This window comes from Microtus oregoni, unplaced genomic scaffold (assembly GCF_018167655.1).
Source record: "Microtus oregoni isolate MIOR12 unplaced genomic scaffold, Mior012 000013F_ref0000133, whole genome shotgun sequence".
Classification (NCBI taxonomy): Eukaryota; Metazoa; Chordata; class Mammalia; order Rodentia; family Cricetidae; genus Microtus; species Microtus oregoni.
In genome coordinates, this window is record NW_024543072.1 from 14,224,280 (window position 1) to 14,252,136 (window position 27,857).

General features: G+C 42.1%; 1 protein-coding gene across 6 annotated transcripts in view; it reads right to left on the reverse strand.

Moving 5' to 3' along the window:
* Ccser2 (coiled-coil serine rich protein 2) overlaps window positions 1–13,662 on the reverse strand; it is a 115,912-nt gene extending 102,250 nt beyond the window's left edge. For all 6 annotated transcript variants that reach the window (XM_041662498.1, XM_041662493.1, XM_041662497.1 and 3 more), the window contains exon 1: window positions 13,432–13,662. The gene's annotated coding sequence lies outside the window, so the exon portion shown is untranslated. The remainder of the gene's footprint in view (window positions 1–13,431) is intronic.
* Between the last annotated feature and the right edge of the window lie 14,195 nt (window positions 13,663–27,857).

Sequence of the window (27,857 nt, forward strand, 5' to 3'; positions counted from 1 at the left end):
TCAGGAAAGCAAACTTTCCCGCAAGGACACCTGTAACTCCAGATGGTGTAATCAAGGTTAACACTGACTACACTGTGAGATCCTATCTCAAACAACAACAAAAAAGGATGCAATTTAATAAGTTATTAAGATGCTGAAGGAATGCTTAGAAAATGAGGAAGGACTAGCATTTGCAAAAGTCCATGGTCCATGTCCAGTGTCTCATTGTCCTGGAACCACAACAGACAATAAGCAAAGGAGCTCACAGAAGATTTTCTGTGTTTACCTTATAATCCTAAAAAGAAAATGGTCCATTATCCCTAAAACATGTGTGGGCACAGAATGAATAAGAGGCATAAAAGAAGGGAAAGTAACATCTGTAGACAAGGAGTCACAGAAGACTCAATAAATAGGACCTGATTAGATTCAGAAACCCTGAAGTCAAGAAAATAGGTCAGTGCTAAGGAGGAAGTGTGGAACCTGGCCCTGTGGAGAATACTAGGAAGCAACTGCAAAGCTGCTCCAGCAGAATGATGACCCCTTAAACGAAAAGAAACCACAGGAGGCTGCAAAGCGTTGAAAGGCGCATGCACCCTGGACAGTTTGAGTTCATCATCCCAGGGATCATCAGGTGGCTATATATGTGTCAGGCATACTAGAAAAAAAGAGGCGGTTAAAAAAAATCATCCCGTTTTCCTCTAAAAAGTCGAGCATTTATTTATACATCAATTAAATTTTGTTGTTTTAGTTTTTAATTTTACTTCTATTTTAAGAGATACCTCAGAGTAAAACCACCACATCAGATTACCAAATCGTTAGAATCTACAACAGAACAAACAATGAACAAAACGGCTGAAAAATAGTCAGTGAATATGAGGCTACCAAGCTCATTCACTATAATTATAAAAATATGATCACCTATGTATAGAAACTAAATTTTGAACTGATGAGAATCAACCCTCGATTAGAAAATAATGAAAGGGGTGGATTTGTCCATCCATCTCTCAGCTAAGTAGCCACTGTATTTATTTTGGGGGAAAAACAACAAGGACATATGCATCGACCTATGTTACAGTTTAGATATAAAATGTCCCTCACACTCATAGTCTCCTGTATTTGACTGCTTGGTCCCTACCAGTGGTGCTATTTTGAAAGGTTGCAGGTCATTTGGAGATGATATCTAACTGAAGAAGTGGCGTGAGATACAGCCCAGCTGAGCTTCTAGCCCGAATTCATTTCCTAACAGGCACAATGTGCCCTGCAGCCTCACACTTGGAGGGCATGCTTTTCCCACCACCATGATGAACTGTAACTTATTTTTTTATTTGCCTCTATGTATGTCTGTGAGGGTGTCGGAACTTTGCGTTAGAGACAGTTGTAAGTTGCCATGTGAGTGCTGGGAATTGAACCCAAGTCCTCTCTCTGGAAGAACAATCAGTGCTCTTAACCGCTGAGCCGTATCTCCAGCCCCCAACTGTACCTTTTCAAGCCATGAACCAAACTTAGTCCTTCCTCTCTTAAGTGTTCTGTCAGGTAGTCTGTTATAGCAATGATAAAAGTCATGCTGGTTCGTTTCTCAGCCCTTCGGCTAAGACCAGGTGTGGTATGATGGAGCTTGAGTGCTTAAATTAACTTCATAAGTGCCTCAAAGAAATGGCTCCTGTATTTTTCCTCTATTGGATCACTCCATTAGCTGAATATAACTTAAGTGCACATACAAATATACTATAAAATACCTACATTTTTTTAAAAATGAACCATTGCTTGATTCTAGATGTTTCCACTGATACTTTTTCAAGTTCACTGATTAACAAATTCCTTTAAAAAACTATCTACTCTGCCATCTAAGATTCCTCTCTGCCAACTGACTCCTCATCAACAAAAATCAAGTCTCATCTCCACCACTTCTCCATAAACCCAACAGTTAAACCTAACAATCATCAATGAGGCATCAATCTGACACAGCTGATCACTCCCTTTTGTGGAATATTATTTTAAGATGTGTTACATTTGTCTATGCTATGGAACATTTGCTTAAATGATGCAAAGATGTGTTGCATTCTTTGATGTTGCATTTGTTTAACTCTGTGAAGCTGTGATTCTTTGCCTGTCTAAAACACCTGAAGGGTCTACTAAAGAGCTGAACAGTCAATAGCAAGGTAGAAGAAAGTACAGGAGTGGCTGGCAGGCACAGAGAATAAACAGAAGGAGAAAAAAAAGAAGCAAGAGAACAGGGGAAGAAGGACATCAAGGGCACTCACCCAGCTACGTAGCAAACCACAGAGTAAGAAGTAAAGATGGTATACAAAATAAAGACAGATAAAAGCTCAGAGGCAAAAGATGGGAAATACACAGGGAATATGATCCTATATAATAGTATGTTGATTTTGAATTTTTTGAATGCTAATAAGCAAAAGACAGCTGCTAGGGGACATGGAATTGAGAACAGAACTGAAAAATTGAACCAACCATGATACTTTAGGGCTATCTTAAATTTTAAAAAGAAGTCAAAAAAGTATTCGTCAAATGCAAATCAAAAGTGCTTGGGGTTTTGTTCCCACAGGGACTAGAGACTGTGGATTCCTTTAAGGTTAATATGGATCAGCTTTGATCAAGGGAGACTTCCTGAATCTTGACAGGTGATATATATCAACAAAGGTTATCACTGGTTTTCCCAGAAGTTGGCCATTATCTCAAATTTTCTCAGGGACTCCTAAAAAATGCCTTCACCCACAGACAACAGGATGTAGTCTAGAGAAAGTGACACCCACATTCCCAATATTTTGGGGTGTGAGTAGTCTTTGGTTATTTTTGTGGGTTACGTTTGTTATCATTTAGAAGAATATAGAAATATAGGATAAAAAAACAACTATTCATCTCATATTTTACATTGGCATAGATTTTGGTATACTGATATAAATTATGTTATTTTTGTTATACTGTATATATGTTTCTACTCTTATTTACGGTTTTGTACCTAGGTACCTCATTTAAAAATGTAAGGTAAAATTCTAGTTTTTGAAAGCTATTATTATAAACTATTTAGATAATCAAGAAACATAGGTTAGTAGTCATTTATAACAATCAAATTTGTAGATATGTTAAGCATGTTTTAAAGATCATACAGAGATAAATTTTGGATAAATGGCCTTCAAACACTTCATAGACCTACAGAACACAGTATTTAAGATATTTAATAACCTGAGGTTTTTTTAATGACAGTTCAGACACATCTGTTCCTGGCAGCACCAATTTACTCAGAAGAAAAGATTGGGCATCGAAGAAACTCCCTAAGAGTTTGCTTTCAATATAGCAAGATTAGCCATTAGGGCAAGAAACTGCTTTGGCCTTCACTTCCTGACTGTATACTGTATAAATTGAACATGTAGAAACCACAGGGAAGTGACTGCTGAATTTGCCAAAACAAGGTGGGATGGTCCTTCAGAGTTCCTGCTTCATAGAAGAGGCTGCCAGACATTCTGCAGGACACACAGGAAAACTGATGAATTTTGCTAATACAAGGTGGGACAGTCCTTCATATTTCCTGCTCTACTGGAAAGTCTGACCAGATACTCTGGGCTTGTGATAGATGTTCCACCACTGCAGAGGAACTTTAGGTGACTGTCCAGGCAGCAAAATGTCTCTGTAACATTAGGTAATAGTATACCCTTTGGGAGGTCTTTTATGGAGTTGAAGATATAGTTGCAGCTTTTCTTTAATGATAGAAAGCAAATTATGAGTAAAACTTTGGATTCACTAAGATAATATAGATAATGGAGTATTTTCTCTGAGTTTGCTAAATACAAATGGGCTGAATATTGTAAATTTAATTCTTAATAACTGTTTTTGCCTGTATGTAGTTTTACTATGTTAAAGTTAAAACCTTTTATTTTAATTTAGACGAAAATGGGAAAATGTTGTGGAATATTATTTTAAGGGATGCTGCATTTGTTTATGCTGTGGAACATTTGTTTAAATGATGCAAAGAGTGTTGTATTCTTTGATGTTGCATTTATTTAACTCTGTGAAGCTGTGATCTTTGCCTGTCTGAAACACCTGAATGGTCTACTAAAGAGATGAACAGTCAATAGCAAGGCAGGAGAAAGCACAGGAGTGGCTGGCACACAGAGAGAATAAATAGGAGAAAAAGAAGGAGCAAGAGAACAGGGGGAGGAGGACATCAAGGGCAGCCACCCAGCTACATAGCAAACCACGGAGTAAGAATGGTATACAGAATAGAGACAGATAAAAGTCCAGAGGCAAAAGATAGATGGGATAATTTAAGTTAAGAAAAGCTGGCTAGAAACAAACCAAACTAAGGCTGGGCATTTATAAATAATAGTAACACTCCATGTATGATTTATCTGGGAGCTAGGTGGTAGGTCCCCAAAAGAGTAAAAGAGTCAAAGAGTGAAAAAACAAACAACTATACCTTCCTCCCTTATAAAACTTCTTACTTGAATTCATGAATACCATTTACTCTTTTTTTTTTCCTTTTCTTTCTTGAGACAGCATTTTTCTGCATAGCCCTGGCTGTTCTGAAACCACTTACTTTCTGCCTTCACGTGTGTGTGTGTGTGTGTGTGTGTGTGTGTGTGTGTGTGTGTGTGTACATGTGTGCCTGTATGTGTCTGTCTATTTCTCAGCACTCTAAGATCTTAAAGAATGTATCTGGACTTCCCCAGCCACACTCATTCCCTAACCTATATTAATCAGTTCTCAGGGCATTAAATGTTATCTGCCAATCACAGAAAACTTGTATCTCTAGCCCAGACCTTTGCCCAGATACCTGCAGAGCCCCCACTGCTAACTTAGCATATTCAAAATTAAACTCATTAATTTTTCCCCTAAAACCTGCTTCTTATGCAGTCTTACTTATCAATGTCAACTCTATTCCACTTTTTCATGCCAGATCTAATCCATCAACAAATCATTGTCTCTGTATTCAAAATAAATGCAGGATATAATACTTCTCCCAACTCCTGTCTAAAATCAATGCCATCACCCAAAGGGATTTATTGTTGCAGCTGGCTAAATGATCTCACTCATCCCTAATGCTGACATTCTCTACTTAGCAGCAGAGAGAATCACTTAAAACAAGCAAAGCCAAGGATGTAACTCTGCAGTTTGCAATTAGGAGAGCCAAAATTTAATCTCCAGAAAAATAAAGTTGAAACTCTTCAGTGGCTTTGAACTTTCAGAGTCTACACAACCACAAATGGTCCAACTCCCCCTACCCAACACACTTCTCAGACACTGTAATAGGAAGCTGTTTATTTGTTCCCGGCTGCTCAGCCGCAAAATAATCACAAAGAAACAATATTATTTGCAATACTGTTTGGCCAATGGCTTAAGGGTAATTTTGGATAACTCATATCCTAAATTAACCCATCTCTATTAATCTGTGTATTGCCACGTGGCTGTGGCTTACCAGGTAAATTTCCATCCCCAGCGTCCACCTCTGGCAGGGCGGCAAGGCTTCTCCTGATCCCACCTTCTTTTTCCCAGCATTTAGTTTAGTGTTCCCCACCTACCTCTATTCTGCCCTGCCAGGCCCAAGACAAATTCTTTATTAACCAATCATATTCACAACATACAGAGGAAAATTCCACATCAAGACATACTTTTTGCCAATCATTCCCTTTGATGCCTCAACTAAAATACCCGTCACTCTGAAAACAGACCAAGTATACAGAATAGGATCTCTGCACCCTGTTCCATGTTTATTCTCTCCAATAAGAATGAGAAGGTGGCCCAGTCAATAAAGCACTTACTATATACACATGAGGCCTTAAAATCAGATCCACAGCACCGTCATAAAAAGCTAGGCATTGTAACATCTATCTGTAATGCTAGTTCTGGGCAGGTGGAGACTGGAGCTCCCTAGAACACACTGGCCAGCTAGTCTTGCTGAACCAATGAGTTCCAGGTTCAATGAGAGACCCTCCCTCAAAAATCAAAGTGGAGATCAACTGAGGAAGATACTCAACACCCACCTCTGGCCTCCACACACAAATGCACACAACATGCACACACATGCAAATAAACACGTCATACCACACTAAAAAATTATTTTTAAAAATATTAATTATAAAAAAGTCTTCTCTTCTAAAGTTTGCACAGACCACACTTATCCTTTAAAATGTCTGCCCAAGAATCAGTTCTGATCAGAGCTTGCCCAACCACCATGTGAAAAACAGCACTATCCCCCACCTCATTCCACTCATTCTGCCTTACCTCTCCCAACAGCACTGCAGCAGCTGAGATACTACAAATATACATACTTTTCTTTTGTATTGTCTCACATGTATGTATGCCCCAAAAGACATATGAATTGTTTAGTTCACTAAATTATGCCAAGCAAGTGCTCACCTATCAATGGTGATGACTGATTCTATTCAGACTTGATCTGTTTTTAAAGTCAGGATTTCAAAAATGAACTATGTAGAAGTTCTAAAGTCCTGGAGAAACACTGACTGCAAGACAGGACACACACACAAGTACATAACTCTAGCTAAGGTCAAAAATAATGCTAAACACACTATGATGAAGCAGAAAGTAGGGAGGGCAAAGAAAAAATGGTTTTCTCTGTTTCTCCATCCCTTGAAAAGAAATACCACCTGACTGTTTCCTGTAAACTGGCCACCAACTCTGTCCAAAATAATATCAACCCCATTCTACACACTTAAGAGCTGTTATGAAGAGTTCCTGCTTTTATAAGCTGTGGTCTGAGAAAACTGGAACTTTCAAACCTAACATTGGCTGCCAAGACATAATGGTCTGAGAAAGCTCTCAAATTTCTACAAAGCACTCAGGCTGCAACCAAATATCATTAATATGATGACAAGAACTAGTCAAAGAACCTTTGATGGCTGCCTCTCTGTTGTCCCTAGTGTATACTACCAGTTCACTCATCAGAGATCATGATATCTTAGTGTGGGGAGGTGGCTGGGCAGGAAGGCAGGCAAGCCAAAGCCATAGGATTAGAAATTGTTCTTTTTGCATTTTAAATGGTGAAGAATGATTGGAATAAAACATCTGGCAACACACAAGGCTACCATAAGCACATCTGGCCTTTTCAATGCTTAACGTGAAAACAGGGAACTATGGACCACCATGCTTCTGCTTCACCAAGCAAAAAGTAGAGGCAAATAGATCTCTGAGTTCCAGGCCAGCCAGGGCTACATAGGAAGACCCCAGCTTATTAAATAAAAAAAAAGGAAGTTAGGAACTAACCAAGTAAACTTAAAACAACCTGTCATGCATAAATTTATTTAAATGTTCATATAGAGAAAACAGAGATTCTTGATTATTTGCAATAATTGGTGCCATTTTTAAGGCCAATAGTTTTCAAAAAATGATCCACTAATATTCAAATTAAGATACTAATCAACAAAAAAAAAAATAGGGGTAGGGGGATTCTCGTGGATGTAGTCTTTAAGACTCCTCTAGCTCCTCATAGCTCCAGGTGTCAATTTAAGCAACCACAAATCTCTAAAACCAAAGATTCCCTCTGAGACATAAAGCAACTAACTCACCAGACAAGAGCTAAGCTCGAAGACTACACATAATGTTTTCTGACTGGTCAAGTCACCAAAAAGAAAGAAGCATTCTGATTGGCTGATCTCTTAATAGGCTGAGTCACACCCCAGCATCAGCACCCTGGCAATCAGAAGTTAGAAACAAAAAGAGACAGGAAGCCACAGAATGCTGAGAAAATATGGGGGTGGGAGAGCTGTCAGCAGCAAGAGAACTGTCACATGAACTGACTACAGCCTGGGATGGCATTTCAAAGGAGAGTGTGCCAGTATGTCCTTGGGCTGGCTCACTTGCACTTCCTCAGTTCTGCTATGGCTGTGATATTCCAGGGCTTGCTTTCTTGGTCACTCCTTTCAACTGGATGATCTGTTATTTCTTCATCCAGTGTCACATTATGCAGTCTTCACTCATACTTGCTACTCAGCCCTTACCATTGACAAGCACACAATCAGATAGGAATTAGATGTGTCACAGGATGAGGTACAATTTATCACAGAGCAATGGAAAAAGAACACAACAAAGCACGATGAGGGCACTCCAGCTCAGCTCTTTCCAATCACCACTCTACATTCCCATCTCTTATAGAGGGTTACTCAGTCTTTTCTCTCTCAAAAAATACCTGCAATCTCCACTTCTACCTCAGACCTTATTTCACATATGATCTAGTTCAATAGCCTTCTATAAGAAACACAGCTTAATATATTTCTATGCTGCTATATCAGCCAATTCTCTAAGAGATATTATAGGGTATTTTTAAGACCAACAAATCCTCCAACTGTATTCAAATTAAGCTACTAGTCAACACGAAAAGGTAAACAAAAAAAAAAAAAACTTCACCTGTCAGGAACTGTTGGTTTGGTTTTTAAAATTTATCTTTCAAATGCCCAGAAGAGAAAGTCCAATCTTTAGCACAGCAATAAGATAATACACATTTGGAACAGTGTCTTCTAAAGACAGACCAGACCCTGTCCACTGCTTGCTAAAGCTACCTACACTATCTTCAGCAGATCCCTTTATGTGTCATCCATAAAACGAAGCTACCAAGATCCTACCTACCTTCTATGTGGCCAGTGAATAGAAGTAAGAAACACTGCCGTGCCAGGTATTAGTGTAGTTTATCTGGTAACTATTGTTCTGGGCTCTCTTATCTGTGTAGGTTAAATCACTAACACCACCACAGACACACACACACCCGCCAAAAACAGAGCAGATAACAAGGTTTTGATTTGTAGCTTTTTAAATGATAAACAGTTCAAGTCAGAAATGACCTTCTGGTCAACCCTGAATAAACAAAAATGTAAACAAATACACTACATTTATGAATGCTTTGGTCTGCTTAAAATTTATCACAATTTTAATATATGATAGATTTGTTACTTTAAGCAATCAATAAATTTATATTTGTACTTTGATAAATATCAAAAACTGTAATTCATATAAGCAAAAGTCCATTAAGATACTCAAGAATATTTAAAAAGTAATTGGGATATAAGTCTAAAGAGTTGAGAAGCATCCTGTTAAATGTCTAATAAATATTTGTTCCCATAGTTCATCTTTCAAAAATAAGCACCAAGCAGAAATATGGCTCAGGCCTATAATCCCAGCGTATGAAGGGACCTGAAATAGGATGATGGCTCTGGAAGTTAAATAAGCACCATGCTTCAGATGATGGGGATCATCATACTCAGCCCTCACAATTCAAAGACAAATTACCAAGGTCATTTATAGCCAATGGGTCTAATAAAATTCTAAAAAGCTACCAAGTCTTCAGTACTAAAAAATAAGACAAGTATGTTGGTACATGCCTATAATTCATGGAAGGCAGGGTAAGAAGGATCAGGAATCAAGGTCAGCCTAGTTTTCATGAAACTGTCTTAATAAATATTTAAAAAATAACAAAAGATAGTATTTCACTGTTAATGCTAACACGAAAATTTCCATGAATTTGTGGGCAAGAACAACCTATTCATGGAGAGAAAAAAATAAATTAAAATAAAACTTGTATGTGCCTTTAAATGTTAAACAGAAAGAGTACCCTTACCTTCATCTTTTAAAAAGATAAACTCAAAACAAAAGATCATAAAAGTATTGACAAAATTAGTCAACTGAATTCTGCTGGAAAAAGTACAAATCTTTCTAAAGTAAATCTAGCAAGAGCTTTTGAGACTGACAAAACCATCATATCCTCTGATGCTGTAATTCCTCCCATGGGCCTTTAGTCTACAGAAAGAAAAAGATGATGAATACACGGCAATATCGTAACTGCAGACTTCCGAACACGACTAGGAGTGGCATTCTAGTAACACCACCAAGGACCCTAAATATACAAACCATACTACTTACAAAATGATAAGCAACTTAATGTCCACTTAAAAATAAGTAACTATATCATTGTATAATAATCCAAGGGTATAAAAACTAGCAAAAAGAAAAGCCATCAAATATGAAAGTACAGAGTAAAGATTACATTTATACACCAATCAATCAATGGTATAAAATTACATGGAACTAGCAAGAAACAATGAATGGTTTCTTTTGATTTTATTTCTCTGACCACTTATAAAACAAAAAGCCTTTTGGAACTACTGATCAAGCCCGCTACACTAAGCATATAGTTAAAAACTGACGTTTTTGAAACGTAAATCTACAATAATCATTTTTTGTTCCTAAAAAACTATCAGAGGAGTAATCAGAGCAGCTCTTCTCACAACACACAAGCTACACATGTAATTTTAGCCATGCTATTTCCCGTCTGTCACCCAATTCCATCAAGACCTCTCTTCTCCATCAGAAGAAACTGCAGGATCTCCATATGGTAACCAGAGGCTCCCAACACTGAAGTGAAAGCTGCAGCCCAGTTTCTCCCATTTTCCCAAATGAGGTATCACGTTTCTCAGTCACTCAAGGGCTTTAGGTCCCTAGGAGTGGCAGCTAAGGACTCAGAGGAGGACAAAAGCACAAGCAGACCTCTCCGCAACGCAGAGAGAAACACTCAAACATGAAGTCAGGAGCCCGAATAGAGACAGGGTCAAGCTACTTGCACTTTCAGGCTTTAATTGTGCAAAATGAAAAAGTTTTCTTAGCACTCAACCAAATAACCCGCAAAATCTTTCAACTTTAATATCTCCTAATACCTCTCTCATAGCTCATCATGTGATGGGAAAAGCTCTGCTAAGATTTAGAGGCTAGGCACTGATGGCTTATTTTTGTTATCCTAACACTCAGAAAGCTGAGACAGGAGCTGCAGAGATCTCAGGTCAGCCGGAGCTCAGCAACCCATTGAGTTCTGGGCTACCCTAGGTTACAATGAGACTCTTTAAAAGGGGGAGAAGGGAACAAGATGGTTCAGTGGGTTAAGGTGCTGCTTGCCAGTCTGACAAAGCTCTCTCCCCAGCACCCACATGCTGGTAAAGTCGCTACCACAACCGACCTCCACACACTCTGGCACAGGAGCATGAGTATGTGTGAATGTGAACGAACACACACGCACTCCCACACAATAAATGTACTTTTTTTAATTGGATTTAGAATTAGGATAAACGGAGTAAAACTGAACTACTATGATGAACAAGACTTAATTTGTAGTCCCAGCTCGTCCCTTTCTACCCATACGACTGGGCAAATCACTGTACCTCAAAATGAAGTTCTAAACTAACCCTTACTGGGCATGACCTTCTCATTCCTCTGTCTTAAAGTAGGCTGACTTTTTTCCATCATAATTAGGGTGTCATGCCTATCCAATATCAATTTTTACTTCATCCTTAAACAAATAAAAGTAGTAATGCTGGCACCAGAGGGATGGGTCAGCAGTTCGAAGCACTGGCTCCTCTTCCAGAGGATCCTGGTTCACTTCCCAGCACCTACATGGCAGCTCAGTCTGTAATTCCAGTCACAGGAGTTCTGAATTCCCTACACAGACACTCATGCAGGTACAACACCAAAACACATAAAACTAAAAAAATAAGGAAAACATTTTCAAAAGTAATAATGGTATTCTTTTCTAAGTTTTCTAGTACTGAGAGAAAGGCTAAAAATATTTTGCTTATCGTGACTCGGCATTCAAGCCTGGACCCTTTCCCCAAAATGCATTTAGTATATAGGTTTTAGTAGTATGTGCTATTCCAGCAAACCTGAAACCCAGAAGCCTGGGGCAGACATATTTAAGCAAACCGTTAACTCCCAATTGACAACATTAAGTGTGCAATGGATTGGTGCAACTGGATCAGGAAAAACAAGAAACAGGATGCCTGTACAAATTCAAACTCAAAAAAAAAAGTCTTTCTCATAAGGTTGTAAGGGCAAAATGTTTACTAGGAAGACAATTCTGGACAGAGGGGACAGGGAGAGCTATGGTCTCCTGTAAGCAGTCTCATGGAGAGGACACACATATTTGTAGATGAAATGAAAATGTAGACAAGCACCAAAAATTGGGAAAGACTGGATTTTACCAACACAGACCATGATGTCACTCAAGGACTTCTAAGCATGACATTACAGTTCTCTTCTTCCCCAGCACAGAAAAAGCAATGAGGCAACAAGCGAGAAAATTCTACCTGAGGAAAGGTAGAATGAAAAAGTTCCTGTTGTCAGGATGGCTTCGAGCTTTCTTCTTACGGCATATTAAAGGAGCAGCACAAATTACAGGTTAAGGGTTGGAAGTATTTTTAACCTGGAGAGTGAGGTCAATGTTGTTCAGAACAAGAACAAAACACAACCATAACAACAATGCGCTTTAACAAACTAAGAGACACAAACATCGATAAAATCTGGAAAGAAGACTGACTTCATCCATGCAAATCACTCATCAATGTTTACATCCTTATCAATTATAGATTACACATTATAAGACAAATTTTGTACTTATCTTTCACATTAAATGTGATTTAAGTTTTTTAGTCTAAATGACGACACATTAATCAAACACCTAAATACATATGTCCATTAATGCCTAATGTTCTCGACCAAAAAAAAAAATGATTTCGGATAACTACCCTGAAAAAAATGTAAATGCTCGTCCGTGCTCGCTTTCTCTCGTTTGTGAGACCGGATCTATGTAGCCTTGGCTAGGCTCGAGCTTGCTACGTAGACCAGGTGAGCCGGGAACTCACAGAAATCCACCTGCCTTGCTTCCTGAATGCTGGGATTAAAGGCATGCACCACTATGCCTGGCTTCCCTCTCTTAAGTGAAAACAGGACATTCCAACCTGGGACGGCAAAGAGTCTGTGCACCAGTAGTTTCTACTGCTAAGGCCTACTCTAAGATCAGAAAGCCTAATTGGCTAGGTAGCAGCAATGATGAATTTGCAATTATTGAAATCTAATGCCAGGCTTTAACACCAATGACTCCTCAAACAAATTACCCCCTTCCTTTAGTTTGTCAAAGGGGGAGGGGGGGTACATTTAAAACTGCATAAAAATAGATTTCAAAAAAAAAAAGGAGAGGAGGGAGAAAAGCATCTGAACCTATAGCTATATAATATCTATATACCAAATGTAATATACCAAAGTTCTTTCTCAAGACGTTTTAGGGCGTGTCTTTGTTTTGACTCGCTGATTTTAAATAAATAAATAAATAAATCCCACTCAGCCCGGGCTGTCAGGTACTTTCCCTTACCAACGCGAGCATCCTGGCTATGAAATCCTAGGGCTTCTCAGCCTCGCCCTGATTTCCCGGTGCAGGAAGGCTACAGCCCCGCTGTCCCCGCGGCCCCTTCCCGTCACAGCACCGCCGGGCAGGGGCGCCCGGCCTGCCCTGCACCGCAGGCGGCTCGGCGGAGGGGGCCGGGGCTCCGAGGGTCGTCCCGGGTCGCTGACGGCCAAGGACGCCCGGCCCTCCACCCGCCCGCGTCGCGCCCCCGAGCCGGGCACCCTCGGGCGCCCCCCGCGACCCCGGCCCTGACCCCCGGCTCTCACCGTGCGGAGGTCGCGTTGCCTCCTCGTCCGCGGCCCGGATGCGGGTCGCCCAGCGACCTGCCGGCCCGAGGATGGAAGAGGGGCCAGGGACAGTCCCGTCACCTCCCCGTCCGCCCAGCCACCCGCCCCGCGGCAGCCAGCATCGCCTCCTCGGCCTGAGGGAGCGCCGGACTTCACGGACGCCGCGCCCCCTCCCTTGGCCGGCGCCCGCCTGGACTCCGCCCTCGGGGGCCCGCGCACCACGCGTGCGTGGCTCCGCCCCTCAGGTAGTCCGTGCGCAGGCGCGAGTCCAACAGGGCTAGGACACGCCTCCTGGCCCGCCCCGCCCTCGGGCCAGCCGTTCCCAGGCTCCGCCCCGTTCCTCTGACCTTACTTCTTTACCTGCTTTACACTTCTTTTAAGATTAAGTAAATCAATAACTCACGGCTTTCCCGGGGTTAACCTTTCACTCCCGTTTCGTGGCTGACAACCTCGAGATGGCCCTCTGCTTGACCACGACCAAACCTGTCAGCTCCCTCTCCGGACTAATAGAGAGTGATCTGAACACTGGAGCAAGCGTGACTTCTCACCCTCCTCTGCCTACGTTTTGTTTTGTCCGCAGGCGTGCAGTCTGAATCTGGCTGAGATTAAGATAAGACACAGAGAGCTGAGAACTCAAGCTATCCTGTGACGCTTTGGACCTGAATACCATTTGCCAGAACCAGGTCCGCCTTTCCTTGGGGGCTTTTGTCTTTCACCTCCTTAGTTCCTAATGGCTGGATGTCCTTGACAGTCACCACGCTGGCCTCTGGTAACTGGTGTCTATTAAAATCATTGAAGGTGCTCTTTATCTGGCTCTTGACTATATGTTCTCCTTGCTAGCCCCAACAGCTCAAACGAAATTAATAACACTAAACGAGAACTTGAAATGTCATCCCAGCTACTCCTCCAGACCACTGAAGAAACCACCCTGGTAAGGGAGGAGACGTGTGTGCCCCTCCCTTTGACCATCAGACTGTTGAAACATTATACTCCAAAGAATTAGAAATTTGAGGCATCTCATTCTGGGGAAACGGAAACAACCCTGAAAGCCTGGTGCCATTCGGAGGCGGAAACTGCCTCCCAGGATTTCACACAGTTAACTGACAACCTCTCAGACTGCGGTACAGAATAGACTTGAGTGAGCTGAGAAAATGATAGGTCAGTGATGGGCAAGAAAGGCCTTAACTAGGCAGCCCTGCTCAACTTTCAACTTACTCTTGCTCTCATTTAAACGTAAACCTCTCGTCAGTACTCCTGAAGGTAGACTTGGTGGTCAATGGGCCACTTTTGCTTCCTCCTCTTCCCTTCGTGGCTGTATTGAACAAGTCTCCTGTCTCTGGGTTTCATTATTACTTGTCTCTAATTGGTCAGTTGAATAATGAAAGGGAGATTAACTGTGTGGATGATAATGTGCACATTCAAAATGCTGGCAAACATTAAGTCTGCATGCAATACACTTCTTTTAAGATTAAGTAAATCAATAGGAAAGCAACCGCCAGACCCAGGTTTCTGAAATACCCCTCTCGTTCATGAGATGAGGTTACTAAATGTGCTTTGGGGTTTATGCTATAGTCTAAATTGAGAGATGGGAAAGAAGTGGCTCTCCACAGCCTGTCCCTGGGAACTGGGCAAAAGGCTCCATTTTCATCAGTCTCTATAAAGAATCTGGGAGGGGCAGGGTGATCTTCAGAGCTTCGTTTCTCCGAACAACTCGGTTGTTGTCTTGTGACTCCCTGACCGTTGAGGTAATTCTGTGTTTTCCTCGGCAGTTTGCAGTAGTAGGTCACCACTTCCCTTTCTTTTACGAAGATAGAAGCCTGGCTGAGTGCTTGGTGCATTCCAATTGTTCCAGGCTTCATCTCATTTTCTGCATTCCTATTTTGTCTTTGTCCCAATCTTCTCACTTCCTTGATTGTCACGTTGCTTCTATTCCTATTAGGCCCTTGTTTCAATGTGGTCCCACGGGACTTTGATTCTCGAGATGACTGTGCTGACAGAGAGGTCAGTGTGTTGAAAGAAGATTTTCGTTACTTCCATTTCTTGAAAGATGGAATGCAACGTCAGGCAGGCGCACATGGAGAAGCATTGGTTTGCTTGGGAGTGAAGGGAAAGTCCAGCCCAAAGCCTTTATTGGGCTTTATGTGAGAAAGGAAGAGAGAGAAGTAGGAACAGCTTGGGAATGGCTTGTGCGGATAATGTGGGAGAGCTCTAGCCCACAGACACCTCTCCAGTTGTATGATAGCTGACCATGAGTTATTTAGATCAAGGAGACTATGGGCTTGGTTTGTGAAAGTTAGACAAAGGGAAGATTGTAGTTGTAAACTTGTGATTGGCTGGAGGCTCTCGGGATTTTTTTTCATGTTCATGAAAGCTGAATTGCCTGTTAGCGTGCTAAACAGACCACTCTAAGAAAACATATTTAAACACCATTTTAGAAGTATGTATAGGAAAAGATTTAAAAAAAAATCTGAGGAGCTAAAGGCTATACATGATTGAGGTTAAGGGTAAGAAGACAAACCAAGATGGACATTTGGTTCACAAGTTTTAGCATGCCTCAGAATCCAAATAACACAGACTGCTGGCCACCAGCCCTAGAATTTCAAATTCAGTATGCCTGGGAGGGGCACAGGAATTTTCCTTTCTGCCAAATTACGAGAGAACTACAGTGCTGCTCTAGGGGTCAAACCTGGAGAGCCGCATGACTAGAATGCCTCGCCAGCAGTCAGTCCTACTGGCGGGACACACACTCCAGTTCCCGAAGGGTTGATAAGACACAGAGGTCTAAGGGTCGAAGTGTAACATGCCATATGCAAAAATACAACTGTGGCAACCTTTGACCAGAAAGAACAGCTGAGAGAGCCAGGGTCTGACCAGAGCCCAGGAGCTGGGAAGAAAGACTGAGGGCAAAGACTCAAAGGCAGATGGCACAAACTGAATGACAGGAATGTGCATGCTTTGACCCACCTTCCGTGTGTGTGTGTGTGTGTGTGTGTGTGTGTGTGTGTGTGTGTTTTCCCCAGTGTACTGGGTAGGGTCAGAGCAGAGATGGTGAACCAGGTAATCCTGCAGAGCTGTAGCATGGAACTGCTTGGGGTTTTTGTTTGTTTTGTCTTTTTAATCTTTTTTTAAACAAACTTTTTCTCATTTTATATAGCAATCCCAGTTCCCTCTCCTTCCCCTCCTCTGCCACCCCCACCTTCCACCCACCCGATCCCCCATCCACTCCTCAGAGAAGGTAAAGAAAGAACTCCTTGTTAACAACTGGCTTGAACAAGGATGCCTGGGCCAACTCAGCAGGGAAAATCACTTTCTACCAAGCCTGGCAACCTGAGTTTCCTCCCAGAAATGACATAGTAGAAAGAGAGAAATGAGTCTTATAAATTGTTTTCTGGCTTCCATGGGGCATGTGCCATGGCATGAGTGTGCCAGTATACATGCATATGTGTGTACACACGTGTAATAAATAAATGTCAAGAAATTAAGCCAAAACTTTAGCTTTCAAATCACAAGATAACCCAGAATGTATGCATCAAGTCTGGTAGGCGCTAATGGGAATGAGGGGAAATAGGGAAGAATAAATTACAAAGATCTGTGCAGTTGAGTCTAGAGATGAGTCGATGAGCATATTCTACAATTTTACCATAAAATTTTCTGTCAGATTGAACATAAGATATCTATATGTTATATTCTAAAGGATTGCATCTTCTCAAATACATATGTTGAAGCCCTTCCCCCGTGAGTCTCTAGAGGAAGGATCTTCAGAAACTATGAATGAGTAAGATCATGGGGCCCTCATGGAGCCGTTAATGTTCTTATATAAAAAACATTGGGCTGGTGAGATAGGTCAGCGTGTAAAGGCACTACTGCCTAGTCTGACACCTGATGCCCTGAGTTCGGTCCTAAAAGCCTCATGGTTGGATAAGAGAACTGACTTCTACATGTCGTCCTCTGCTCTCAGGGTGAGCACTGTGGCATGCAAATGCATAACAAACAACACAAAGGAAGGAAGGAAGGAAGGAAGGAAGGAAGGAAGGAAGGAGAGAAAGAAGATATATTTACAAGATTAATAAGGGGAGACACAGACTCTTTATTTCTGCTCTCCACCAAGCTGAGATCCATCAAGAAGATAGCTAGTTCCCTGTGTGATGACACATGCATTTAATCCTAGCACTGAAGAGGCAGAGACAGGTAGAGCAATGTGAATTTGAAGCCAGCCTGATCTATATAGCAAGTTCCAGAACATCCGGGGCTACCTAGAAAGACCCTGTCTCAAAAAGACAAACCCCAAAAGAAGGTGATTATCTGCACCAAGGTAGATGCTCACCAGACACCAGGGTACTCAGCTCCTTGCACACCTGGCCATTCATGTGTTAATTTGGTAAAACTATAAATTTTACAAATAAAGACAAAACCTCACTAATTAGTGGTTAAGTAAGTTTTTCTACTGGCCCTCCAGAGGTCCTTGGGCATGAGGACCCCTTAAGACATATAAACACATTCTCTGCATCGGCTGATGCCTCCAATTTTGTGATTCATCATTATAGGAAACAACTTGATATCTCTGTTTTATTCATTATGTCTACAGAGAAATTACTAAGATGTTGACCTGGGAGGTGCCATGTGCATGCTTCTTGCTCCTTTGCTTTTGTGGAGGTAAATTATTTAATTTTTTCTTCTGCAGAAATTTGTTAAGGCTTTTTTCTCTACTGGGTAGTTGGTCTTTTTTTTGGACCGTCAACCAGAGGGGGACTTATCTAATTAGATCCTAAAGCTTGCCAAATTCTTTGAGTGCTTAGTCATAAGCTCCTCTTTGGGGAGTGGGTAGCTTATGAGGATGCAGACTCACAAAGTCTGGGTTCCAAGTAGTCCTGTCAAGAGGCAGGACAGGGCAGCACTGTCTCCTCTAGGGCTGCTCCGTCTGCTCTATGAGCTACTAGTGATCCCCCTCCGAGATATCTACCAAAACTCCCCGTGGAGCCGTCTAGATATTCAGATCTAGTCCAGACTACATGGCACAGATGGGACCTCTTAAGGATGGGCCAGGATCCAGGGCCGCTCTCATCCTGTCTCCTTCTCCCAGACAGTTCTTGGCATTCCAGTCCTAAACCTGCCTGACACTGGGCTGAAAATGGTCAGTTTGTTTCTCCTCTCTCCTAAGGCTTACAGTCTGTTCAGGAAAACTTCCTCTTAGAGGATTTACAGCTATGAACACAGAGGAAATGTCTTCAAAGTTAAGGAAGGCTTCCCAAACAAGGTGGCCAACCTCTCCTAGAAGGGAAGAGGAAATGCCTTCACTCCTCCCTGTGAGTCACTTACTGTTCCTAAGAAGGGACAGAAGGCCACTTGCTAAAACCACACAGACTTCAGTGAGGCTTTAGATTTTAAACCTACGATAAAATATGGTATTCCATTTGGCTCTGATAGCAGATGCAATAGGCAAATGTGTGCCAGCACAGAAACTGGGTATGGTGACATAAGCCTATAATCTTAGCATTCAGAAGACAGAGGCAGGAATGAGGGTTGTGAGTTCAAGACCAGTCTGGGGCAGGACGAGGGGGGGGGGGGGAGAACTTTTTTGTATCAAAACTAAGTTTGCTGATTGGGAGTGGGGGACAACCCTCAGGCTAAGCTTCCAGTCCCCTCTGTCACTTGCCATTGAAGCTTTGGGCAAGTTGCTTTATTGCTCTATGTCCCAGTTTTAATAACTTCAGATAAGGAGTAGATGAAGCTGCTCTATGATTTCAATAAGCAAACATACATAAGCCCGTGGAACCACGGCTGGCAAGTAGAAAGTTCAAAGTGCGAAGTAACATGCTCCCGTTGATATAAAAGATGTAAAACAGAGAGCATTTCATTTACACTCCTAGTCAGATAGGCATCTTAATTTGCCAGGGCTTCCATAAACAAGCACCCCAGGCAGAATGATTTAAACAGAGATGAACATTCTTGTGGTTCTGGAGGCTGGAAGCCTGACATTAAGATGTCTGCAAGACATCTGGCGAGGTGTCTCAGCAGAAAAAGACCCTTTTCACACAAGCCTAATCACCCAGATTCGATCCCTTGGGACCCATGTAAAGGTAGAGGGAGGGATCTCAGTCCTAGAAACTGTCCTCTGACCTGCACATGCATAATATCTTTAATATATGAGCAAGGCTGGAATAATTCTGAAGCATCCCTTCTTAGCCTGTAGATGCCACATGGTCTTTCCTTTGTGTCTGTGTTCTAATCTCTCTGTATAAGAACACAACTTGTGTGGGGTTAGGGCCTGTGCTGAAGACCTTATTTTAATTTTGTTATCTCTTTAAAGCCTCCATCTCCAAATAACGTCACATTCTGAGCAGCTAAAGGTTAAAATAACAACACAGTTTTAGGATGCAACTCAGCCCATAGTGGCACAAAAATAGAATTTCCCTAATTTGATATAGTCAGCCTTTATTTTCCTCTTGAGTTTCTACTGCTGCTTGTGTTTGTCTCTACTTGCTGGTTTGTTTTAGGAAACATTATGAAAATATCAATCAGTTTCTAAACTTGATTATAATAAACTAAATTATTCAGGTGACCTTCTGAAGAATATCTTTAAAGAAGTCTGGAATTATTATTATTTTTTATTAAAAGGCTCAGTGTCCATGGTTGCCCCACTTCCTGCTTCTGACTATAGGATGGTATCTGGCTCTATAAGACAATGGCTGTAGTTTTCTGAGTATTGTAGAGGTGAGGCGGAATTAGCGTAATCAAGAACTGTCTTCTTCCTTTTCTGATAGCTGAATCCTTGCCTATCCTTCCAGGTGGAAAACTCCATCAAGGTGACAGGAAACACCAATCTATTGACTTGTCAGCTCTCCCTGGACGACTCAGCATCGCCTCTGTTCTTGAAAACAAAGGAGACTCCTCTGAACCCTGGCACCATACTCAGTCTTGCCCTAAGCAGTTGACTCAAGGGTGCGCCAGGTAACAAAGAGATGATGGATAATCCTTGGGTAACTAAGAAGCACTCAGAGCGCATAGTTAGGGGACCAGCCAGCAACCAGAGAGACTCCTCGAAATAGGTCAGAGGCTATCATAGCTCTGGAGTAGCTTGCTTAGCATGACCATGTCAGGGATTGATGCCTGCTACCACATCCATGAGAAACAAAAGTGGCTACAACCTAAAACCATAAGAACTACATCCACCTTTCAGCTAAGTCAACAAACTCATGCAAACATTGACTAAGGCTGGTGCTAGGGACAATGAGCCATCGAGACACTGACCCTTGAGCCACCTTCCTCACTTCATCCCAGCTGAATTCATTGCCTATTCTATTAAGTCAGTTTGTCTAGAATCCTCCTCAGCCTTAGTGCTTTTCTTTCAATAATTTTCAATCCTCTGAAACACACCCTGATGCTTGACTATTAATTCTCACTTTTCTTTGTTGCTACCTACCCCTGTTTTCACAGTCCAGAATAAAGTCTGCCTTACCAGTTTCTCTATTGTGGGAGCACATCCTCATCCCAGACCCCTGACCAACAGTCAATTCTTCTGAAAGAGATTGGGAAGGGATGTGGATGTGTGTGGCTGCACAGGTGAAGAGGGATACAGAGTCTATCTCTTATACCATGAGTCCAGCAGGCATGGGGCTGAAGTTCTATTGACATGTAAGTACCCAAGCTGTCGCCCAGAACCCAACCTCCTATAAGATCATTTCAAGCTCCTTTGTTTCTTCTGCACAACTCCCAGCCCCAAAGGGTTGAAGTGTCACGTTGAGTGATTTACAGGTAAGTCGGAAAGCCAGGTCCCAAGATTCAGTGACAAATTTAAATCATCAACATGAATAATGTTATTAGGACTTTAAAAGCATAATTCAAGAACAGCTGACCAGAATTAATTTCTCCCCTATGGAAAAATAAGAAGCACAAATCTAAGGTTGGAATGGGGCATTAGGTTCCCTTGAAACTTCCAGCATCTCCACGGTGTAGCCCTTTACAGTGTCCTTGTCCTTGTCAAACTGTATTGTGACTTCTCTGAGGCTTTCTCAGTTAGGCCAAACTCTTAGACTTCCCTGATTATTCTTTCATTGTCCAGTGTAGGCAGGAATCCTGCTACCAACTGGTGGAGACAGAAGCAGACCCATAGTTAGGCAGTAGGCAGAGTTGGGAAAACCCTACAGAAAGACTGTAGGAACCAGAGGAGTCAAGGACACAAGAAAACCCACAGAATCAACTGACCTGGGGTTTTAGGGGCTCACAGGGACAGAACTGACAACCAGGGAGCCTGGATGGAACTGACTTAAGCCCTCTGCATTTATGTTACAGTTGTCTAGTTTGATCCTCTCGTGGAACTCCTAACAGTGGGAACAGGGACTGTCTAAGACTCTTTTACTGGCTTTTGGGACCCTATTCCTAATACTGAGTAACCTAGCCTAACCTTAATACCTGGGGAGGTACTTAGTCTTACTGTAACTTGATATGCCATGCTTTGTTGATACTCATGGGAGGCCTGCTCTTTCCTAAACAGAAACAGAGGAGCAGATTGGAGGGCGGTAACAGAGGGATGTGCCGGAAGGACTGGGAGGAGAGGAAAAAGAGGAAACTGTGGCTGGAATGTAAAATAAATAAACTTATTAAAAAGGAATCCTGCTAGGTTGGTTGGCTAGACTCCTCCATCCACCACATCTCGTCCCCTTCTATCCAAGCAGTTCCTCACCAGCACCATCTTCCAGGTGCTGTCTGAGCTCCAGGACTGCCTTGAGCAAGAATCCTGTTAGGTCAGTTTACCTGGAATCTCCCTTGCCTTTGATGTTTTAGCCAGGTAATTTTCTAGCCTCTGAGCTCCACCCTTGGCCCTTGGCAGCAAATACCCGCTGGTTCGTGTTTTCCATACTGTCACGGCGGTCCTACATAGAGTCTATCTTGCTGTTTAACATTTTGCATTTAACAACATTTTCTTTCACAGTTTCACCTCTGGGAGCCAAGTCAACATCTGTGTCCCAGGAAGGTAATGAAAAAAGACAAAAGATACCCTAGAAGTTTCTTCAGGATTGCTCCCAAATATGGTCAAGGGACATTTCCTTTTGTATGTCTTCTGCCAAACTTTAGTCCATAAACAGAAACTGGTGAATGTGTTCTTTCGTCTCTTCAGCCCTATGCATAGAGACAAAGCCCATCTCCATAGAAGAAAGGGACACTGGATATTTGGGACAGTTTCTCCCTTGGCGAGTTCAGTGCAGTTCAATGCTCAATTCCCTTCCTTTTTACCTTCTTTGAAGTAAGCCAGGGAACTTGAGAGACTTTGCTTAACACAGGATCTACTGTAAACAGACATTTCCTGTCCCAACAATCTATTCCCAAATACCTAGCAGCCACTTCCCAAATACCTGGCAGCTGCTTTCCAAATAATTGACTGAGAGGCTTAATACAAATTACAAATGCTTGGCTAATAGCTCAGGCTTTTTACTAACTAGCTCTTACATTTTAATTTAACCCATATTCCTTATTTCCCCTCTGCCATATGGCAATACCTTTATTAGCATGGCATGTTCATTTCCTATTTTCTCTGCATCTGGCTGGCATCTCCTGACTCTACCCTTCTCCTTCCCATCATCCTCAGTTTATAATGTCCCACCTATACTTCCTGTCTGGGTACTGGCCAATCAGTGTTTTATTAAACCAATTCAAGTGACAAATCTTTGCAGTGTACAAGAGGATTATTCCACAGCATTAATGATGTAATTAAATTTTAATCTCATGAAGAAAAAAGAAGAAAACTAACTGACCTAGCCAAGCATATGTGACCATTAAAAATAGAATAGACTGGGGGGTAAATGCTTCTATACCTGCTGTGGGATAATCTTTTGGTGCACTGTGAAGATCTGTCACTCAGATTGGTTTAATAAAAAAACTGAATGACCAATAGCTGGGCAGGATTTGGGGGGGGCAGAAACAGTGCTGGGAAGAAGAAAGGGATGCTCCATGAGGAACAGAGGAAGCAGAACATGCAGGGGGAGCAGTAACAACCACGAGCCACATGGCAGGACATAGATTAATAGAAATGGGTTGTTATAAGAACTAGCTGGAAATAAACCTAAGCTATTGTCTGAGCTTTCATAATTAATAATAAGTCTTCATATTATGATTTGGGAGATGGCAGTCAGTACAGCAAAATCCACCCACAATCTATGAAAAAATGTATGCAAAATTTTCTATCCTTCCTCTTGATTCCTCTTCAATAGAAATACACAAGAAGCAGTGTGTGTGTCTATCTCTATCTGTTTGTCTGCCTGACTGTCTGTGTCTGTGTCTTGAATCTTTAGGAAGTGACATTGTAATAATCTGCTAAGAGATTCAGTGCTTGGGGCTCCTACACATGCTCAAGAGGTGGAGAAATGAAGCTACTGTGTAGTCCTGGGCCCTGACTGCTTCTGGTGTAAAATGACCCCTTATTTGTACAAAAGGAGAAGCACACATAGAAACCAGGAAGCATTGCTGATTTGATATTGCTGAGCCTTGCCCTAATGGTGCAAATGCCATTTGTTTGATATGGCTGAGAAAGTTTTGTGATTCTGGGCTCATTGCCAGGCATCAGCATGTCATTGCTGAAGGTCCACAGATGCCCTTCCAGAAAGAACCATTTCCCCATTTAGCTCAGCTGTATGGTGGCAGGAATGAGTGTTCTATGGGCAGTGCTGTCTCATTCTTCTTTACAGGCAGGAAGGTCAGACAAAGCCTAGGTGTGGTGCAAGCCTCTGAAGGTGGGATGGACAGCAAGTTGTTCCTCCATTGGAATCTTTTTATTTTAAGTTCATTGGAATCTTTAGTATAAGAAGCCAAGAGCAGGTTTTGCTGGGGTAGTGTCCCAGAGAGTGGCCCAAGTCATTTCCAAGAATCAAAGATGAAGAAATATCTTTAACAACAACAAATGTTTATCTGTGTGTTCAAGTAAAGCTCACTCTAAGTCTCGATAATAAAGATAAAAGCCAGGTACAGAATAAGTTGTATATAGGAACAGTGTGCTGCAATGAAGAAGTATGGATGGATATGAATATTTATAAATTCAAAGGTGAGACTATCTCTAGGGAGACTCTCAAGAAACTGATAATCACAGTTGCCTTTTCATAGGGAGATTCTGTTACTATTAGATATGAAATTAAACTTGACTTTCCTCATAGGTATATCCTTGTGGAACATTAAATCCCGGTGCAAAATATGAATCAATAAAAGTTAGAAAATGATGATAATAAAACACAACTGAAACCAGACATCCTGGTTACATGTACAACCTCAGCACTCCCCAGGGGTAGATCAAGGAAGATCAGAAGTTCAAGGTCTGTTCATGGACGACAGAAGACCTTGTCTACAAAAGAAGAAAGGAAGAGAGGGAGGGAGGGAATAAGAAAGGAAGGAAAAAAGGAAGAAAAGAGAAAGGGAGGAGAAGGAGGGGAAGAGAGCACGACTGAGAAGTAAAGTACTGGAATTTTAGAATTGGTGTTAGGAAGAAAGCAGGATGGAGAAAAGTAGCAGAAGATAAGATTGAAAGCCACAGCCATGAAATGCAGAAGAACTGGAATCCAGGACAACAGTGTAACATTTGAAAGCAGACAGAATGGGTGGATTGGTGAACATCAGAGAGGGGAGCCACTCTCTCAGACTGAGTATTCACGGAGAAGAGGTATGGGGCAAGACTCAAGACAGCACATTAGCAGCAAAATTTCACAACTCACTCAGAAGGGTCCAAAATGTGGTGCTGTAAAGCGTGAGCATTGATGTCCATGGGAGGTCAATGAGATGAAAGAGTCCAGACAAGTCTTTATAGTCAAGACGTTCCCTTGGCTATATTTAATGTTACCTGTGACGTTGTTTCTGTGTTTAATTAAACCTGAGAAAGGCTCCTCAGTTTTGTAAAGAATCTTGCTAAGGCTAAGTTTAGTGAAAATTTCCCACTGGCTGGATATGGAGCCATGTTTCTCTTCTGACTGCCAGTCTCTTAGCATGATACGTGCTGTTACCATGCAGGAATAATGTTGAGTTAGTGGACAAGAAAGTGGAGAGAAGGAAACATTCGTGCACTGTTGGCGAGCATGTAAATTGGAACAGCCGTTACAAAAGTAGCATAGATGGAGCTGGAGAAAAGTCACAGTGCTTAAGACAACTGGCTACTCTTTTAATTGCCTGTAACTCCACTTCCAGGAGATCCAATGCCCTCTTCTGCACCTATATGGTGCATATGCATACACATACATACATCACACACACACGCATACACCCAAGATTCATTTCAGGCACACATGTAGGCATGTACAACCTACACACATGTGTAGCTGCACCCACACAAACATGCATCCACACTCCTACACACGCACACGCACACGCACACACACACACAAAACTGTAGTGAGTATGTACATAGGCTACTGTTTAGCCTTTCAAAAAAATAAAATTTTGTGACGACAGAAGACCTTGTCTACAAAAGAAGAAAGGGAGGGAGGGAGGGAGGGAGGGAGGGGGAGAAAGGAAGGAAGAAGGGGAGGGAAAGAGAGAGAGAGAGAGAAAGAAGAAAGAATGAGAATGAGACAGAGAGAGGGAAAGAGGGAGGAAGAGAGAGAAAGAGAGAGGAAGAAAGAAGTTCAACTGATATTGCACATATACCATATTCTCACTTCAGCATAGTCAATGGACAGCCACTTAAATAAAACTGAGCCCTTCCCTAACCCCACTCTTGCCAGAAGCTATCAATTATAAAGAGCTACACTTCAGGATCCCTATTACAACCTTTCAAACTCCTACTGACTCCCTATTTCTTTTGTGGTGGGGGTTGTCACAGAAGACTTCATTGTCTCTCATTCTCCAACCATGAGTCTGTAGTCATCAACACTACTGCAAAAGAAGCTTCCTTGCCCTTTACAGTCAGTGGCAGCACAGATCATGGACTTCCACCTGGTCTCTGGTGGCAGGACAGACTGTGGACATCTACACAGCCTTCAGTGATAACAAGTACCACTAATATCAACATAACTTCCTTCAGGGGCACATGCCAAGGACATCCACACAGCCTCTGATGGCAGCATGAACCCTGTACCTCAACATGATCTCCAGTGGTAGTATAGATCATGGACAATCAACAGAGCCATCTGATGGCAACAAGAGATATGGACATCAACATGACTTCAGGCAACAGCCAAGACCATCTCTATGGGCTTTAGTGGTAACACAGGGGTCAACACGGCCTCTAGTGAGAGCCCAGAACATTGACGTCCACACAGCCTCTAGCTACAGCAGAGACCACGGTTGTTTTTGTTTGTATCTTTGGTTTTTGAGATAAGATCTGGTGCAGTCTATACTGATTTCAATCTTGGTATTCAAAGGATGACCTTGAACTCCCACGGGCTTGCCACCACCACACCTTGTTTGTGAAGTGCTGGGGATCGAACCCAGATTTTCATGCATTACAGACAAGCACTCTACAGGCTGAGCTTTGTTTCAAACCTAAAGATGTTTTATTGTATGTTAAAGATGGTGACTACTGCAACTGGATACACGAGCTGGGAGGGAGGAAGGGAGATCTCACAACAGTTCCAGGGCGTACAGTCTGGGCCGACATATAACAATCACACTCTTCAGCTCGAGTGGGAAACAAACCAATAAAACCTTCCATTCAAGATGCTAGCAGAAAAGTGTGGCAGGATACACTTTTAACTCCAGGAATGTGGAAGCTAAGGCAGAAACTTGTAAATTTGAGGCCTGTGTGTCAAAAAACAAAACCAAACAAGTCTAGCCAATAAAGACTAACAAAAAAAATGTCTGAAAAAGAAAATAATCTAAAAGTGATGAACATATTGGTAGGAAGCCAGAACATGCCAGAATAATTCTTTGGGAAAAGAATTCTTTTGAGATGATCTGTGGAAGGCAGGGTTATGGCACCCTCTGGTAAGGGGAGTTTAGTTTATAGAGGAACTTTGCATTTGTAACAGTGTCACCGCTGTTCCAGAAAGAGGAGAGCCCTAAGTCTCAAGAGAACTTCATCCCTGAAGGAGGCCCAACTCTTCCTGAGGTTCTTCTGGTCACCATTTCCGAGTCTCATTCACATTAGTCTTCCTTTGTCTTCACCAAAGAAGGAAGTTGAAGTGCAGGCCACTTCTAGTTACCGTCCTGTACAAGAGTCTGGAGTGTTATGGTGGCCTGAATGTAATTGGCTCCCATGAGCTCATAGGGAGTGGCACTATTAGGAGGTGTGGCCTTTGTGGAGTGGCCGTGGCACTGTAGGAGGAAGGGTGTCTCTGTTCATGCCCTGTTGCCTTTGGATCAAGATGTAGAACTCTCAGTTCCTTCTCCAGCACCACATCTGCTGCCTGCATGTTGCATGTCCCACCATGATGATAATGGACTAAACCTCTGAAACTGTAAGGCAGCCCCAATTAAGTGCTTTCCTTTATAAG